The sequence below is a fragment of the Camellia sinensis genome, unplaced genomic scaffold (assembly GCF_055761805.1).
Source record: "Camellia sinensis isolate YWXY unplaced genomic scaffold, ASM5576180v1 Unanchor1, whole genome shotgun sequence".
In the NCBI taxonomy this organism is placed as follows: domain Eukaryota; kingdom Viridiplantae; phylum Streptophyta; class Magnoliopsida; order Ericales; family Theaceae; genus Camellia; species Camellia sinensis.
Genome location: NW_028128987.1, coordinates 18600179 through 18617915, shown reverse-complemented (window position 1 = coordinate 18617915; position 17737 = coordinate 18600179).

The window sequence follows — 17737 nt, the reverse complement described above, 5'->3', positions numbered from 1 at the left end:
ATGGATCTTGCCTTGGTTAATATTGAGCCATGGCAAATGTGGTTTGATGGACCAAAAGCCAATGGTCTAACTGGAATTGGTGTAGTGATTAAGTCACTACAGGGGGTAGAAACCACACATGGTTTCAGAGTTGATGAAATTACTTGTTCCAATAATCAAGCTGAATATGAAGCTTTAATAATGGGACTAGAAATGCTTATTGGATTACAAGTTCATGCAGTTGATATATTTAGGGATTCTCAATTGGTGCTCAATCACGTAAAAGGAATTTTCAAATGTCAAAGTGCAAGTATGTTGTCATACTATGTTGTTGCATTACATTTGCTTTCTCAGTTTCAGATAGCATATGTGACTTATATCCCAAGATTCATAAATAATAAAGCCAATGATGTAGCTCAGAAAGCTTCGAATTTCAAGAGAACGGATGACACTCAAATGAACATAAGTCAAGCAACATATCAAAAATTAATACCACCTTTAACTAAAAGGAATGTGGTGTTAGAAATCAATCATAATGACTTACAAGATTAAGATTAGAGGCATCCAATAGTGTAGTACCTAACTGGCCCATCTTCGAAAGCCAACAGAAAGATCAAATTACAATCTATGTAATACATAGTGTATGGTAATGCTCATTACAAAAGGGGAACAGATGGATGGTTGTTGGAATGTCTAGGGCCAAATGAAGCATTGATGGCCATGGGTGAAGTTCATGAAGGCATTTGTGGTGACCATCAACCTAGTGTAAAGATGAGATGGTTGCTTCGAAGACATTCCTATTATTGGCCAACCATCCTTAAAGATTGCATGGAGTATGCTAGAAGTTGCCAGACATGCCAAAAACATGGCATGATAAGACATGTACCAATAACTGATTTATATGCAGTTGTGAAGCCCTGGCCATTTAGAGGTTGGGCTATGGATATGATAGGGAAAATTCATCCATCATCTTTGAAGCACCATTGTTTTATCTTAGTAGCCACAGACTACTTCACTAAGTGGGTCGAAGCTAAACCATATAAGGTTGTAGACCAAACTGAAGTTGTTGGGTTTATTAAAGATTTGATTCACAGGTTTGGCATCCCACAGACCATAACAGTGGATAATGGGACTGTATTTGATGGAAAGATGGTAAAGTCTTTCGTGGCAAAGTTTGGAATTAGTCTTTTTAGTTCCACCCCTTATTATGCACAATCAAATGGTCAGACAGAATCATCCAATAAGTCTTTGAAAAAAGGAATACAGAGAGTTGTGAAAGACAATCCTAGGGATTGGCATAACTTGGATGTATTGTGGGCTTATAGGACTTCTCCAAGATCAAGTACAAGAGTTACTCCTTATGCCTTAGTATATGGGCATGATGCAGTGTTACCTGTAGAAATTAACATTAAGTTCTTGTGGGTGAGATGCCAGGATCAGTTAGTTCCTGAGCAGTACCATCAGAGCATGTTCTTGGAATTAGAAAATGTGAATGAAGTTAGAATTTTGGCATTAAATGAATTTTGGCATTAAATAGCATTCTTTTTCAAAAGAAGAATGCAGCCAAAAACTATAATAAGAAAGTTAAGCACATTAGCTTTGATGAAGGTGATTTGGTATGGAAAAAAATACTCCCAATAGGAATTAAAAGCCATAAGATTGGAAAATGGTCACCTAATTGGGAAGGACCATATCAAGTTCATAGAGTCTTGCCTTGGGGAGCATACCATTTGAGAAATTTGAATGAGTATATACACCCTAAGAAAATTAATGGTAGGTACTTGAAACCTTATTATCCAACTGTATGGGAAACACAAGGAGTATAGAAAATGCTAAGCAAAAGAAGCATGAAAACATTCAAATAGTAAGTAAAGATTTCATTTCATAAGGAATTAAGTACATGCAGCCATAGATTGGCCCAAAAGTCAGTACAATGCTTTAGTTGTTCCCTTACAATTGATTCTATACTCTTAAGGGATGGAAACAGCTGAATGGCTGTAGTTGTCTCCTGTCTTCGATCAGCCAGCCCTTGGTTGGTGATTTGTAGCTTTGTAGCAGTTCGATCCAAAGTTAGGTTAACTGCTGATAACTTTTCCTCTAATTGAGCTTTCTTCTCCAAAAGTTGGGCTCAAAATTGAGAGACAGAGGAATGTTGTTCTTTCAATTCAGACACCTCAGCATGTATATGGGAAACAAATTCTTGGTCTCTCAGTAATTTCTCCTCTGCAGCTTTGGCAACATGGCAGATGTTGACATAAAAGTCTATGGTAGCTGTTGCCTGAGACAAATGACTCAAAATAGCCATGTTAGATTGCTCAATGACCTTGCAGCATTGGAGGAAACAATTCTTGATAATAAGTCTGTACAAGGCTTCGAATGGGATCCTCAAGAACAATGTCAGCAACTCCAAACAGATGCCCAAGTCTAGTGAAGATATGAAAGCCCTACTGATGGTTGAAGAGCTCTCAAAAATTTCCAAGAGGGAATCAGCTAGAACTAATGGCTCAGTTTCATTACTGGTTGCTGGAATGGTAGAAGGTGTGTCAAAAAGGCTAGCTAGTCTAGCATCGAAAATGTCCATCTCTTTCATTGACATTGATAGTGCAGAAAGGACTTTAGTGGAAGGAAGAGATGGCTGCATAGGGATAGGAGAGGAGGACGAAGTGTCCCTAGTAGTTTCCATAGTCCTGGCCACTAGTAAGTCAAGAGAAGAAGGGCTGGAGCTAGATAGTGATAGTGGACAAAGAATTGGTGAGCTACCAGTATCTTCTTTGAGAGAATTAGCTATCACTGGAGATGAAGTAATAACTGGGATCTCCTCAGGAGGGGAAGGAGCAGCAATGATTGTAGGGAGAATAAATTGGGCTGAGTTAAAGGTTAGAAGAAGAAGATATGGAGTTAAGCCAAAGAATAAATATATATGAATGTTTAGCCTCAAAAAAGGTGTGAAAAGTGTAGAACTAGGAAGTGGGAGTATTGCCTAAATGGGCTCTACACTTAGAGGCACTTTAATGTCAGCCTTCTTTCTCTTTTTTGAAGGTGTTTCTAATAGTCTTTCAACTTTAGATAAAACTGAAGAAGTCCTTATCGAAGGAAAGGTAGAGTAGTTGTTGCTGCAAAAATAAGAAATATGAAGCAATGTTAAGTTTCGTTACTGAAAACTTGCGAAGCGAAATTACTAGAGACATGAAAAGAAATTACCAATTTCAGAAGTGGTAACAATGGTTGGAGAACTACGAAGGGTATAATATTCAGTAGTTTGTTGCCTCCTTGCAGTTTCTCTTTGGAGTACATCATCAGCAGCAGCTTCATCCCTAAGTATTTGTTGTTGTCTCCTCTTCTCAACCCTTTGGAATACAATGATCTCTTTGGAGTGTTCCACTTCTACTGCTTTAGCAGATGCTTCATGAATGGAATCCCCAATGAAATCAGTGGGACAGACCGTCGTTTTCTTCTTTCTTTTTAATGTTGTCTCCTGCTCTTTCTCTGCTTCCCCTTCTTCTACATGAGTCTCAGGTACCTCATTTTCAGGATCAAGTAAGAGTTTTCTTTTTCTTTGTTGCTGCTGCTTACTCTTGAGCAGGTTTAAAGCTTAAACTCTTTGAGAAGAGTTTCCCTATGAGACACCTACACCAAAGAATAAACTATAAGTAAAAAGCAACAGCATCATAAAGGAAAAGAAAAGAAAGGAAACAACAGTGTGTACCTTTCTTCAAAGCAGCTCTAGTGACTCTAAGAAGAGGTGAGGCAACAGGAGCAGACTTCGTAATGGTAGGAGTAAGAGCTGGGGTAGCATGAGTAGTGGAGGAAGTAACAACTCCAGTCCCCTTGGACTTGGCTTGAGGCATATCTAGTACCACTAATAGATCTTGAGAAGAGATGGCCAAGTGTACCTCCATATTGGTCGTCTACCAATTTTGGTATCTTTTCAGTGTATTGCTTTGGGGAATGAAGGGTAGGTATTCAAAATCAATTAAGTCTTGGATAAACTTGGATGTTGCCTCTTATAATCTGGATCTTGGAACTTTCAGTTCTCTGCTTGCAAGGTTTGAGTTAGATTAACTACAGAGAGGGATAGATATCCCCTGAGAGAGTCCAAATTGCCTAGCAAATTGGGCAGGGCAATAAGGCTCAGAGATACATTTATAAGCTCTAGGGTTCGTAGCGCCGATGAATAGCTCCCTCGGGATCAAAATAGAGCCCACATATTTTTGTGCTGAGGCCTAGAGCAGGACCTATCGCTCAAAAAGGTCCTCAACCAGGCTGGGCCAATATTGACTTTGAAGAGACAGAAGAAGGTGTGAGAATGAGGGGAAACTGGGAGTTGGTGAAAGAAAAAAAAGTATAAGGCAAAGTTGGAAGGATAAAGAGAGACATTGGCTAACTTCACGCCATAAGTGGTAGGGTTTGGCATTAAAAACTTTAGACATTTAGAGTGCAAATCAGTGAAGTATGTGTAGACACCCCATTTTTGACCGTCCTCAAGATTTGGTCGTGCTTGCAGGTACATCCAACCACAAGTTCGATTGCTCGTCGGGTACTCGACTTTCGCGGCGAAACGTCATAGGTTTGAGCTTTCCAAACCCTGTATCCTTTTTGTCCCATTTTTGGACCATGTGTTGGTCCTTTCAGCATGATTCTCATGGGTCACTGCCGGCCACTGTTTGGCACTACCGACCATGGATTCTTCCCTGCCTGCCACTGATGAAACCTGCCGACCATCAATGAGGCACTGTCGGCCACCTCTGATGCCCGGCAGAACCCTTCGTCTCAGCAGATTTCACGCCAGATCTTTTGAGCCAGCTGGTTTTCACTCATCCCTCCTCCATACACAAGTATGGAGGGATGAAGCCCTTTCCAAGCTTGTTAAACAAGCTTTGCATTGTTTTCCTCTATATAAAGAGAGGCTCTCCCTCCCTTACAGAGGTTCAGCACATTTTGAAGAGTTGTATCTCTCTCTCTCTCTATATTGTGTTTGTTTGTGCTCTAAAGTCCTTTTTTCCTTCACCCTTTGCACTACAACACCTAGTGATACACCACCATCTTTGAGTTGAGGTTCTTGGGAGTGTTATTTGAGCTCTGAAAGTTGGTTTTTTTGACCCCTGAGGTTGCTGGTTTCGAAGTTGAGTTTCAAGGGTGAGTATATTCCCCTTTTTAGCATTTATTTGTATCTCATTTTGGCCATCCTTGCATATTGTTTTAGGCCTTTCTTTCAACTGAAAAAAGTTCTATATTTAAGTGCTTTTGATGATTATTTAAGATCTCTTTGGTGTTTAGGGTGTTCTACCCTCTTGTATGCCTTGTTTGGCCTTGTTTTGTGCCATGTTTTAAGGCCTTTGAGTTAGTCTTTGTTTAGCCTTTTAGCCACTGAAATCCAATGGATTTTCAGTGGTAGGCATGTGGTTTTGAGGCCTAAAATCAGAGAGGGGGTGACCCCCTCTCTTTTTGTTTTGTTTGCTTGAGTTTTTGGCCTATCAAAGGAGCATATATCCCTATACTTTTGAGGCTTAGTTCAGGAACTTTTTTGTGACTTATTAGACCTGCCATAACTCTATTTTTGGCTGTCTTGGTCACCTCTTACATGCTTATTGCACTTGTAGTGTAAATCCTCTTTGCTAGCCTTGTTAGCCTTACAAAGTAGCATGCTTTTGTGGTTTGAATTAGCTTAGTTCAAGCTTGTATTTGGGGTTATTTTGCTGTGGCATAACTCTTTTTTTGGCTGATTTTGTCACCTCTTGCATGCTTCATACACTTGTAGTGTAAATCTCACAAATTAGCTTTGTATGCTTCATGAAGTAACATGTCATTCTAGCTTGTTTTGTTTCCATATCAGCATGTTTTTGGTGATATTTTTCCATGTCATGACTCTGTTCTGATTTGGTTTGGTTGGCCCTTGCATGCTCCATGCACTTGTAGTGCAATTCCATGAAATAGCCGAACATGCATCATGCTTTGACATGTCATTCTAGCATGCTTTTGGCTCAACTCTAAGAAGATTTTGTTCACGTTTTACCATTTTTAAGGTCTGATTCATGTTGTCTTGGCCATGCATGCATTGCTTTGTATAGCCATGGTTCAATCTTGCTCACTAGCTTTGTGTATTGAGTCCATTAACATGCATTGCTTGGATTGTTTCCATGATTTGGCATCATTTGAAATGTTATTTTAGTCCATATAATGTTTCCATACACTCACTTTTGTCACTCTTTCAATGTGTTGGAGGGTTTGCCCATTTATGCCTTAACATGAACCATTGCGTATGCCTTCATACCTTTGCTTGCGAGCTATCATTTCAATGTGTTTTTGGAGTTATTTTGCCATGATATAACTCTGATTTTTTTTGGTTAAGTCATCCCATGCTTGGTCTTAATAGGTGTAGTGTAATCCACCTTATTTGCCTTGTATGTATCATGCCTTATGCCCTTCATGATAGCTTGTTTTGGCTTCCTTCCATGCATGTTTTAGTATCATTTTGACATGTTCTAGGACTGTTTTTGGTTTCCTTTTCCATGTCCTTCATGCTTTGTATAGCTGTTGTGTAATGGGCCTTGCTAGCTGTTGTGTAATGGGCATTACTAGCTTTGTGTTTTGATGACTCATGCATGCTATCTTTGAGCTATTTAGATGATTTGACATCATTTAATACTTCATTTCAGAGCTTATAGTATGCTTATTTTCTCACTTCATTCACCCTTTGAGTGCCTCTAAGGGTTGTGCATTTGTCGCCTTGTTTGTGGCCTAGTATGTATGCCATCTTGCCTAGGTATTTGAGCCTCCATCTTAGCATGTTTTGGTCTCTGTTTAGACCTGATTAAGCTCTGTCCATGGTTGGTTCATGCATATTTTCCATGTATTGTATGCCTCCTTTGTAGTCCTCTTTATTAGCTTTCATGGTTTAGGACCCTTGCATGCTTTACTTGCTTTATTTGAATGATTTGGCATCATTTCTTACTTTATTTCAGTGCATCTAGTGTTGTTACACTTCCGCATTTGTTACTCTTTGAGCCTTCTTGAGGGTTGTGCTCTTAGGCCTAATTGATAGGCCAATGCATTGTGCATGCATGCTGGGTCTTTTGTGCCTTTATTTTGGTGTTTTGGCCTCCGATTTGGGCATGGCTGAGGTCTACCTATTTTGGTTTAAGTCCATCTTTGCATGTTGTTGCATGCTTGTCACATTGCATGTTGTTGCATGCTTGCTAGTTTGCATGTTGTTGTATGCTAGTCCATCTTTGCATGTTGTTGCATGCTTATCCATCTTGCATGTTGTTGCATACTTGTTAGATTGCATGTTGTCGCATGCTTGTTGTTGGTATTGTTGTTGCATGCTTATTACATTACATGTTTGCATAACATCCTATCTGTGTGCATTGCATTGTGTTCAATCGGGCGTTACGTTGAACACAAGGTGGATTAGCTCATTTCATACGTGAAGTGATGAAATGAGCCAATCTCCCTTGGTCTCCATTTCCTTTGATTTCTCATGATAAGGAGATGGTCTTGGTGTCTTATTTGTCATGCATTTATTGAAATTAGCACATGTTGGATCTTTGGCCATTAGGCATCGAGATGCGCGATTGATGGTCTTGGATCCAATGATGCCTAGTCCATTGATGTTTGGAAGTGATATGGAGTGGCATAGTGCGTACATACCCTTGGGAGACCCTCCCTTTCCTCTATTTTGTGCTTTGTTGCAGTTTGGTGTCACAGCACACCAGTGGTCGGCTGTGCCACACAGATGGCCGGCACCCTCTCATCCTTGGCCGGCAGAGGCCCATCTTTGGCCGGCAGGTGGTCGGCAGCAACCATTCATGGCCGGCGGGCCACTGGTGCACTCCTCAACACTGTTTTGGTGAGATCTAGCAGCAAGTTCTTGAAAACACCCTGCAAACAGAGCCTCAAGAGAGCAAACCGAAAGGCTTTTCGGGGCGAGAAACCGAATGCGTGCATGCATGTTCAACATCTTCAAACAGAGCTGGAGCAGCTTAGTTTAAAGCTTTATTTGTTAATTAGCTTGAATTTGTAATTTAATTAATTTGTTAATTAATTAAGTGTTGTAATAATTAAGTAGCTTAGTTTAGCTATTTCTTTATTGTTCTGTAATAATTAGTCTAATTAGCTTAATTAGATTAGTTGATTAGCTTAGCGTAGCTAGCTTAGCGTATTTATTCGGACCCTCCATCGAGAGGGCACATTATTGTAATAAGCGTGCGTGTGTGCGATGCATGTCTTCCAACCCCTATTTCTTTCTCCCTTTTACTTACCTGCTTTCAGTGGTTAGTTTTAGGTCATATTTCAATTAGCATCTGTAGACACCCCATTTTTGACCGTCCTCAAGACTTGGACGTCACCATTGGAACACTTGGTGATTACCCTTGTTTGTGTTCGTTTGGAGTTCACGGAGGTCTCGGCTACGCGCCTTGCCTCAGGATCTCCGAACTTGACTGTTTAGTGTCTGATTTTGCACCAAACACTTGTGTTTTGCCTTGGAGGGACAGGGAATGCCTTGTGAGGCATCCCCACACATCACCGGCCATGGCCAGAGGCCACCGGCTGGTGTTTTGCTGCCACCGACAATCTATATTGCAGGTCGGCACTATTTGTTGCCAGTCGGCACTCCTTTTTGTCAAAATGGAAATTTTGAGTAGCCGACTACTGTTCATCTACTTTATGTAGATATCTGCTTCCCTCCATACACGTGTATGGAGGGATTTCCCTCTAAGCAAGCTTGTTGTGTAAGCTTGGCAAGAGGGACTTCTATAAGAGGAGAGGTCTTCTCCTTGTTCTAGGTTAGAAAGTTTGAAGGCAAAAACTAGAGCTTATACATATAGATACACCCTCTCTCTATATTTCCCTCTCTCTCCTCCCTTGTGTGTGTTTCATGGCCTGAAAGTGTACTTTTACCTTACTTTTGCACTAATACACACACTATTACACCTTGCTCTGAGATTGAGGGGCTTTGAGGGTTGATTCTTGAGTTTTTGGACTGTTTTTGATCAAAAGAAGAGGGCTGCATTGGCTGTTCTTGAGGTGTGCTTCAAGGGTAAGCACTTTGCTTTAGTTTCCCCAAACTTGCACTAGTCTTTTACCTATCTTGTTTGCTGATTTAGTTTTTGTGCATAACATGAAAAAGGCTTATATTTTCATGCTTAAGAACTTTCATTAAGGGTCTTTTGTGGTTTGAGTTCAAACTCACCCTCTTAGGCCTTATTTGGCCTTTTTGTTGCCTCCTTGGTGAGGCCTTGTTTGCTTGAGTGTCTTAGCCTTCTCACCACTAAAAACCAGTGGATTTTCAGTGGTGAAAAAGGTGGTTTGAAGTCTTGTATAGGGGAGGGACACCCCTCTCCCTTCATTGTCTTATTTCCTTGCCTTTTAGCTTAAAGGGCAACATGCATGCTTGACTAATTTTGGCCCTATTTCAGAGTTTTTTTGGTGTCTCTAGGTCATATGTCATCTTTGTTTTTGGTCGGATTTGTGGCCTTTTGCATGCTTAATATACTTGCTTTGCATTCCTCCATTTGGCCTAAAAATGCATCTCATGCTTAGGTCAATATTCTTGCATATGTTGGCTTAGTTCCATGAAGGTGTTGGCATTATTTTACCATGTTTAAGGCCTGTTGGCCATCTATTTCAGTCATACTTGCCTTATTTGGTGTCATCTCTTTGTGTTTTGGCTTGTAAGCTTTGAGCATTTTGACTTCTAGCATGCGTAGCTATGACCATCCTCATGATTTGGCATCATTTAGGATCATATTTCAGCCCATAAATCATGTTTATATGTGTGCATAAGTGACCTCTTTCATGCTTTGAGGGTATGCCTTTTATGCCTAGAAATGAGCTTTGGTGCATGCATCTCATTGGAGCCACTTTAGCTGCCATGTTAGTAGGTTTTGGGGTCTATTTTTGCTTGTTAAGTTTCTGTTTTGGCTTGTCCAATTCATGCCATGAGTGGTCATGTTGGCGGAAGTGAAGTGCCCCCCTTTTGTGCCTTAGTTCTAGGTCCATTGGCTTGCTTGTTGACATGAGTGTTTGTCCACCATTTTGGACACTTTTGGCCACTGTTTTGGGGTGGATCAAGGTCTGCCCCTTCATGGTTTAAGCCCACCATTGCATACTTGTCTCATGTCCATTGCATGATTGCTTCATCAAATGTTGTAATATGTTGATCCTATTGCTTAGATTGTCCATGTTTGCATTGCATTTGCATCTTGTATGCCTAGCATTGCATACTTGCCATATTAGTTGCATGGCACTTGGCCTGCCTTGCATTTTAATCCCATGTTGTATCTTTGAGTCATTGTTCCCATAACATACATTGCATTACTTGGTTTGGGGTGTCAAACCAAGTGTGAGGGTTAAGGAGCGTTCATACTATAAGTGATGAAATGCGCCTTGACTCTCGGTCACCGGGGCCCTTGACTTCGGTATGATAGGGTCTTGGTCCTCATTTGTGTGATTGCATGCATTTTTACATCAAGTGGTAAGCTTGATCTCTTGGGCTATCATGCACCATTGATGGCTCGAGGATCGAGGGCCATGCTTCCCTGAGTTCAAAGCATGATGGGGAACATGACCATGCTCACATGTGTCTGAAATCCCATGCCATATACTGTCTGTCCTCTGTTGCTGTCAAAACTGTCTTCTGTAGGAAGCTTCTGCCGACCGGCAGCATCCAATGCCGACCGGCCATTTGTGAAGGGCCGATAACTCTATCAGCAGCCGGTGGAAATTATACAGGGCCGGTGGGCATTTCCCCCAGCCGGTGGTATTTTGCAGTGTGCAAGAAACCTGTCTCAGAACTTTGGCATTTTTCAGAGAAGCAGGGCAGTGTAAACAGGGGCAGCCTTGGTATGGTACGAACTTTCCGGGCGAGCCGGGTTCGAGCACGCATCACTCGCGCATCCCGGGGCCGGGGGCTGTGGCCACCTTTCTTTTTGCATTCATTCAGTCAATTAATTAGAAATTCTGTAATACTTTATGCGTTTAAAATTTGGACTGTAATATTTATTTGGACCCTCCGAGTGAGGGTAATTATGTAATAAGTGTGCGTGAGTGGATGTATGTCTTCCAACCCCACGTCTTTCTTCCCTTTTATTTACCCGCTTATGATGGTAGACTAGGGCATCTTTAAAATTAGCATACCTTATGCAATGCATGCGTGCATTCATACATTTGCCTTGCATGCACCAGGCTCGGCACATCATTCTAACTGCATTTGTACTTCAATTTCAAATTGCATACATGATAGTTATAGCATTTCACATACCATGTTTAGGTTAGCCGAGCCTATCTAATTGCATCTTGTATGTGCTGCATTAGTCAATTTAACATGAACTAGGATCACGCATGTTTGCTAACCAGTTTATTGTTTTGGCTTGGAGTACAATGTAAGCATTTTATGCTTTAGCATCTTGCATGCGTGTGAATGTTAACATGATAGCATACTTACCATGCAGCTAAATGCCTATGTGATAAACTGTTTGAATGCCTGTGGGTGAAGGTTGGATTGTTTGAGTTGGAAAAACTCATTGAAATCCGTATTTTAGCCTACTTGCGAGTAGCAAATTCCAAAACATTTTTCAAAACAAACGGATATGCAATGCTTCTTTCCAAATTAGGCAATTTAGTCTATACTTGTTTGCTGTGCGCATAACATAGTAACTCTAGACTAATAAATGGAACAAGAACACATAACGTTTTCAAAAATGGATATCACGGTTAGTAGAGGCTGATCTTCGGATCGGGCGAGAGGGGGTGCTCATAGCTGACCTTCCCCAATTGTACCCTAGCTCCCGAGCCAAGGCAACTCTGGTGATGACGGACATGTGGCCTTCGGCGCCGAGTCAGGGTTTCCTAAATTCCCCCATAAAAAATATTTAGGTGGCGACTATGTATCTGGCAAAGCAGTCCATGTTTGGCACTTCTTTCCTAAAATCTGTTTTCTCAAAAACGATTTGCCAGATTTGGACTCTTTGGTTCAAGATTAAGAACCGTGACACAAATCGAGTCCGAACTGTAGTGGGGCCCCACGCGGGCGCGTCTGCAGCATCCTTATGCTTGCATGTTTGTATCCATTCATTTGTCTTGCATGCACCGGGCTCGGCGCATCATACTAACTGCATTGTGTTTCAATTTCGATTTGAAAACATGATTATCAAATTACATTTCGCATGCCATTCTAGAATAGCCGAGCCTATTTTAGTTACATTCTCGTATGCGTTGCATTTGCCATTTTAACATGAACTAGGGTCATGCATGACTTCTAACTAGTTCTCTGTTTGGCCTTGGAGTACACTGTGAGTGTTTATGCTTTAGCATATTACATGTGTGTTAATGTTGCCATGATACCATGCTTACCATGAGGCTATTTGCTTAAATGATATAACTGCCTGAATGCCTGTAGGTGAAGGTTGGATTACTTGAATTGGAACAATATTTTTTCAAAATAAAATATTTAGGTGGCGACTCTGTATCTGGCAAAGCAGTCCATGTTTGGTACTTTTTTACAACAATCAGTTTTCCAAAATGATTTTCCGGATTTGGACTCTTTGGTGATTTATCGGTCTTTCATTGCACTTTGCGAGACCAGATTCAGAACCGTGACATTGAGTTCGAACTGTGGTAGTAGCTAAGAATAACAATTCGCGCCTTCGTGCGCGGAGCGGAGTGGAGCTCCGGGTGGTCTACAGTATACAAAAAGCCAGAGTTGGAGTATCTAAAATAGGTCTCCTTGATTGGCATCCATGGGTTTTTCACAAAAGTGGGAACAAGCTCTGTAGACATGGCCCAAAACATATGGAGCTAAGGCCACCTTTTTATGCAAAACAAAGGCTTTTGCAAGAGGAGCAAACTCAGGCATAATCCTCTGAGAAGAAGTACAGAAGAGGAATTTACAAAGTCAATACAATAAAAAAGAAAAAAATTCCCTATCAGTCACAGGGCCTTCCTTTTTGTTCTCAGTCTTGACAAAGTCATTATAGGATGAGTTCAGAGGGGGAAAAGAAAAAGGGATGTTGAGGTCAGGGTAGTCTGGGCCAAAGTGAGTACCAATAAGGGATAACCCTAACAGATGATAGATGTCAAGGACAGTAGGGGCCATCATACCACATTTAAATTGGAAGAAATTGAAAGCAGAATTCCAAAAACAAAGAGGAGTAGGTATTAAAAATGGGTCCTCCGAAATAGTGAACCTGGATAGTTGAAGGGTGTCGAAGAGGCAAAGTTCCTGGAGATCCAGTGTCTTAACGGGAATAACCCGATCATACCATTTCTCCCATTTTGGTCTTATTGTGGGCCAATAGTGATGGGGTCGGTTCACTCTCCAGCTTCCCCAATCAAGACCGCCTTCATAAAGGAGGCAGTGGTCCTTCAAATGCGAGTACAGAGCTGGAAGCTAAGTAGGGGCCTCTTTAAAAATAAGCCCAAGCACATATTTCTGTTGCTCATGGCAACGGGGAATGAAAATACGCCCATCAATAGCACTTTTCTCGCCAGTTTTGTATTTTTCATACTCTTCAGCAATGATCCTCTTTAAGGCTACGGATGGACTCACGCGCTCCACGACTGGTATCTTCAAGGAGGAAGAAGCCATTGACAGAAGTTTTTAGAGGACGAAAGGTAAAGAAGATGAGAGATCAATAGAAATGAAGGATTTGTGTGTTAGGCAAGCAAGTAAATCAAAAGCACGAAATGAAAGGGTTTTTAAACCTTGATGTCTGAAAGATGCCCAATCAGTTTAAATGGGTCAAATTCATAAGAAGTACTGAAGGTACGAATATGAAAAGTTTCCCTCAAGAGTGATCGTTTGGGAGGAAAACGTATCTCAAACACTCAGATTGGCTTCGAAATCAAATATTTGGCTCCGAAGCCAAGGTTTGGCTCCAAAGCCAGATGACAAACATTCAGCTAGGTCTTCGAAAGTAAGAAGTTGACTTTGAAGCACGTTTCATACCTAAGAGTACAAGAATGCTCAGGTGTTTGTTTGCTTCAAGGGGATTAAAGACTTGATTTTGGGTTTCTAATTGAAAGTAAAATCCTTCGAAGTAAAATTTGAAATACTCTGCAGCTAGAATTTGTTTGTTTTAGACTTTGAAGTTGCAAAAAACCAATATTTGGTCAAGCAGTGAAAGAACCCAAAAGGACTCACTCTTTAAGAATAAAATAGTGCAATCCTTAAGGGAAGTTTCCATACTTCGAAACACATAGACTGTTTAATTGAAGCAAAGATAGTTAATTCGAAGCTGTTGATTATGTTAACCATATGATTGGAATGAGAATACCTAAGGCAAAGATTGTCAGTTATACTCTATATGTTAGAGATATTCCAATTAGGTTTCCAGTATTCCATTAGAAATGTTCAAATCAGGTTTTGAAGGACAAAATTGGTAAATTCGAAGCTCTAATCTTGTTCAATTTGGACGAATAGAATGATTACGAGTATGCAATTGGAATATAAAACCAAACCATGCCAAATAAAGAAAGAAAACCTAGCTTTGTTGATATGAAAATAATTACATTAAAAAGCCTTCTTGTCTACAAATTGAATTTCATAAAAATAAAGAATAGAAAGAATAACAAGGTCATGAAATTTGCTCCAACAGTGGTCAATGAATTTATGTTCCTTTTTTATTCTGTCCTCTATCCTATCCAAGCTGGGTTGCTGTAGTTGATTTGTTCTTATTTGAAGGAACAGTTGTTCAGCTTACATTTCGAACTCCGTTTCCTTCAATCCGTGTTCCATCTCATCCATATTTAGATCATTCCAGTATGCAGAATCTTTATTCTTGAAGTCATTATATTCGTCAATAAGATTCTCTAATTCATACTGGGTTTGAATTCGATGGGCCAAGATTTTGTCCAAAGATTAAGTGGTAGTCAAAGAAGTTTGGTACCAATGAAGAAGCATTGGGAGTTGATCCAAAAACATCTGAAGTTCTGCTTAAGAAATGGGGTTGAGGACATGACCCCGAGTCATAATGTCATAAGCCCATCGAAAGTTCTTAAGAGGAATATCACCTCCAAGAACATTGAAGGGCAAGAGAGAAAAGGTTGCAAGCAAAAGTTGAGCTTGGTATCGCTTAAATATGGTGGGAAGATCTGGAGGTTGGTAGGAAGGAAGACACTGATTCTCAAAGAGAGTAAGTTTCAATTCTTCCATCCAGTAAGGGTTTTGAGGAAGAGAAAGTACATGAGGGTCCATCCCAAAGGAAGAAGGGAACTGGGGATTATTTATACATTCAAGCCAGTCAGAAAAGTAAAATTTTGCCTTCTTGGCTAAGAATGACGGCTTGTATCCTTGTGCTTCCTCTAGACGAGGAGTTGCTCACACTATCTTTGTAGGCATGGAAAATGTGTACCACGCTACAAGTAAGTTGTCCTCCAAACTGCGTTGGGGATCGATGGATACATAGAGGTAAACCATTGAGCTCCGAACAAAATGAGAGATAGACAGCTAATCAGCAAATTCGACGAATCAATGGTGAATTCGCTCTCTGAGCTTGGATTCATCAGGTTCTGGCCAGTTTCTCTAGCAAGTAGACCTGGAGGAAGAAGGAGCAGCTGTGTCCCATACAGAGGTTGGTGAGGTAAAGGAAGAAACAACTGTGTCCCATGCAGAAGATGATAGGGCAAACAAAGAGTTTCCAAGATCCATTTTTGCAAATGATTGATCTAAGGGTTCGTAATTGGCAAACTTCAAGTCTAGAGGTTGGTACGTTGCAAAAGCTTCTATAACTTGCATAAATAGAAGCAGACAGGTGTAATCAATAAATGCATTGAGAGTCTTTCGAGGCCTATAATCATCTTCCATAGACTCCTCGTATGCTCGATCAATGTAAGAAAAGGTTTGCTTGGCCATGAGGATTGTATCAGTCTTTTCGAACGCTCAGATAGTGGGAAATGTTCAAGGCGTAGAAGAGAATTTAATACAGTACCAACATTGCAATGATGGACGTCGGTTGTAGTTCTAAGAAGATGCAAAGTCCATGCATGTCCTAGGACATGGGTAAAGTGCTTTGATCCACTAATATCACAAAGTATTAGGTATATTAGTGCGAGGGGTAATATTGGCTATATAATTTGTAGAAGCCAATCACAATTCAGCATGTGGCATGAAGAGGACAATTTGGAGAGTTAATACAAGTTGCCAACCATAATCAGACACGTGTTAGCCCGTATTGATAATAATGGGTCTACGTAGCACCGGAACAATCGAGGGATATAAGGTGATGTGGCCTAACGGTTACTCACAGAGTTCAAATTCAAAATCAAGAGAGAAACCTAACCGCAAAGGTGGCGTAGTGGGACTGACTGTGAGAGAGCATGTTCAATAATCATGGGAGGACATTTTGACGGTTAGAAGCCCAGTTCGGCAGTTATCATTGAAAAGTATAAATAGCAGAGAAGGCTCCAGAGTGAAGCATCTAGACTCAGATAAAAAAACCAGTTTTACTTACTTTGTTTTCCCTTCCAGTTTTTACTGTTCTTTACATTTCTGTACTTCAAATTTCTGTACTGCACTTCATTCATAGAAGTAGTTTCAAATAGCTTATTGCTGTAAACCTCTACGAGCCTGGGTCAGATTATTGTAAGTTTTTATTTTACTTAATGAAATTTTGAAATTATTCTTCACTTAGTTGTTATTTATTAAATTCTCCTAAACAAGCCACCAGTAAAAGTCCTCTTCATTGAGGTTGAAAGAACTAAAACACAATCGTTTGATAATTGGTTGGCAATTAATTTTCTGTAAGAACTGATTGATCCTTATTGGCATGCTTAAAATTACAATATTAACCTTCGAAAGCCAAAAAGCCAACAATACTGCATTGTTGGTATGTTCTGTGCTGCTATGTCTCTTTGTTGTTCTGTCTCTTTGTTGAGTGATTTGTTATATGTTTCTGTGTATATCTGGACTACAAAAGGGATTGAGGAATTGCTGATCTTGTGCTTCTAGATTGGTGGCATTTTGTTGGAGCTTGCTATTGCTGATCTGCTTGTGCTCCTTGGTTGTTGCTTTCTTTTGGGGGTGCTTAGCATATGATAAGATGAGTTTTTTGGTACCAAGCTAGTTGAGATAATCTAATTCATTGTGATGCTTTGTGCACCCTCCTATCTTTATTGATGTTTTGATATTTTTGTGTATACATCTTGTACATTTTAACGTCATCAATAATGTTTATATTTTTTATCAATCAAAAAAAAAAAAAAACAAAACAAAACAAAACAAAAAACAAAACAAAAACATAGTCTGATGCCGTTATTTAAAATTGTCATTGCTAAAAAGTGCAAGGTTTCCCAATAGAAAGACCGTTTTAATATGGATACTCTTAACTGGGTCGTCACATCCGCAGCCTAGTTGGGTCCAAACCCAAAATCCAACACACTGTTTAAAGCGTGAAACACCACCTCTCTTCCGCTGAAAAGATAGCTATTTCACTTTTTAACTATTTTAAGTTGGGTAAAATAGTTATATTTAAAAAGTTGATTTTTTTTATATTTATTTATTTTTTATAATTGATTTAATGATTATAAAAAAAATATAATAATTATGAATTAAATGTAAGATTTTATTTTACTAATTATTTTAATTTAATTTTATCTTTTAATAGGCTATTTTATTTCCCTTTTCATTTTACTTGGAGACTTGTAGAAATTGAGACCTCGTTTGAGATTTTAATAACATTTTGATTTTTTAACTAAAATATGATGTAAAAAAATTAATATATTTGAGATAATTTTTTAATTTTTTATAAAAAAATATGTA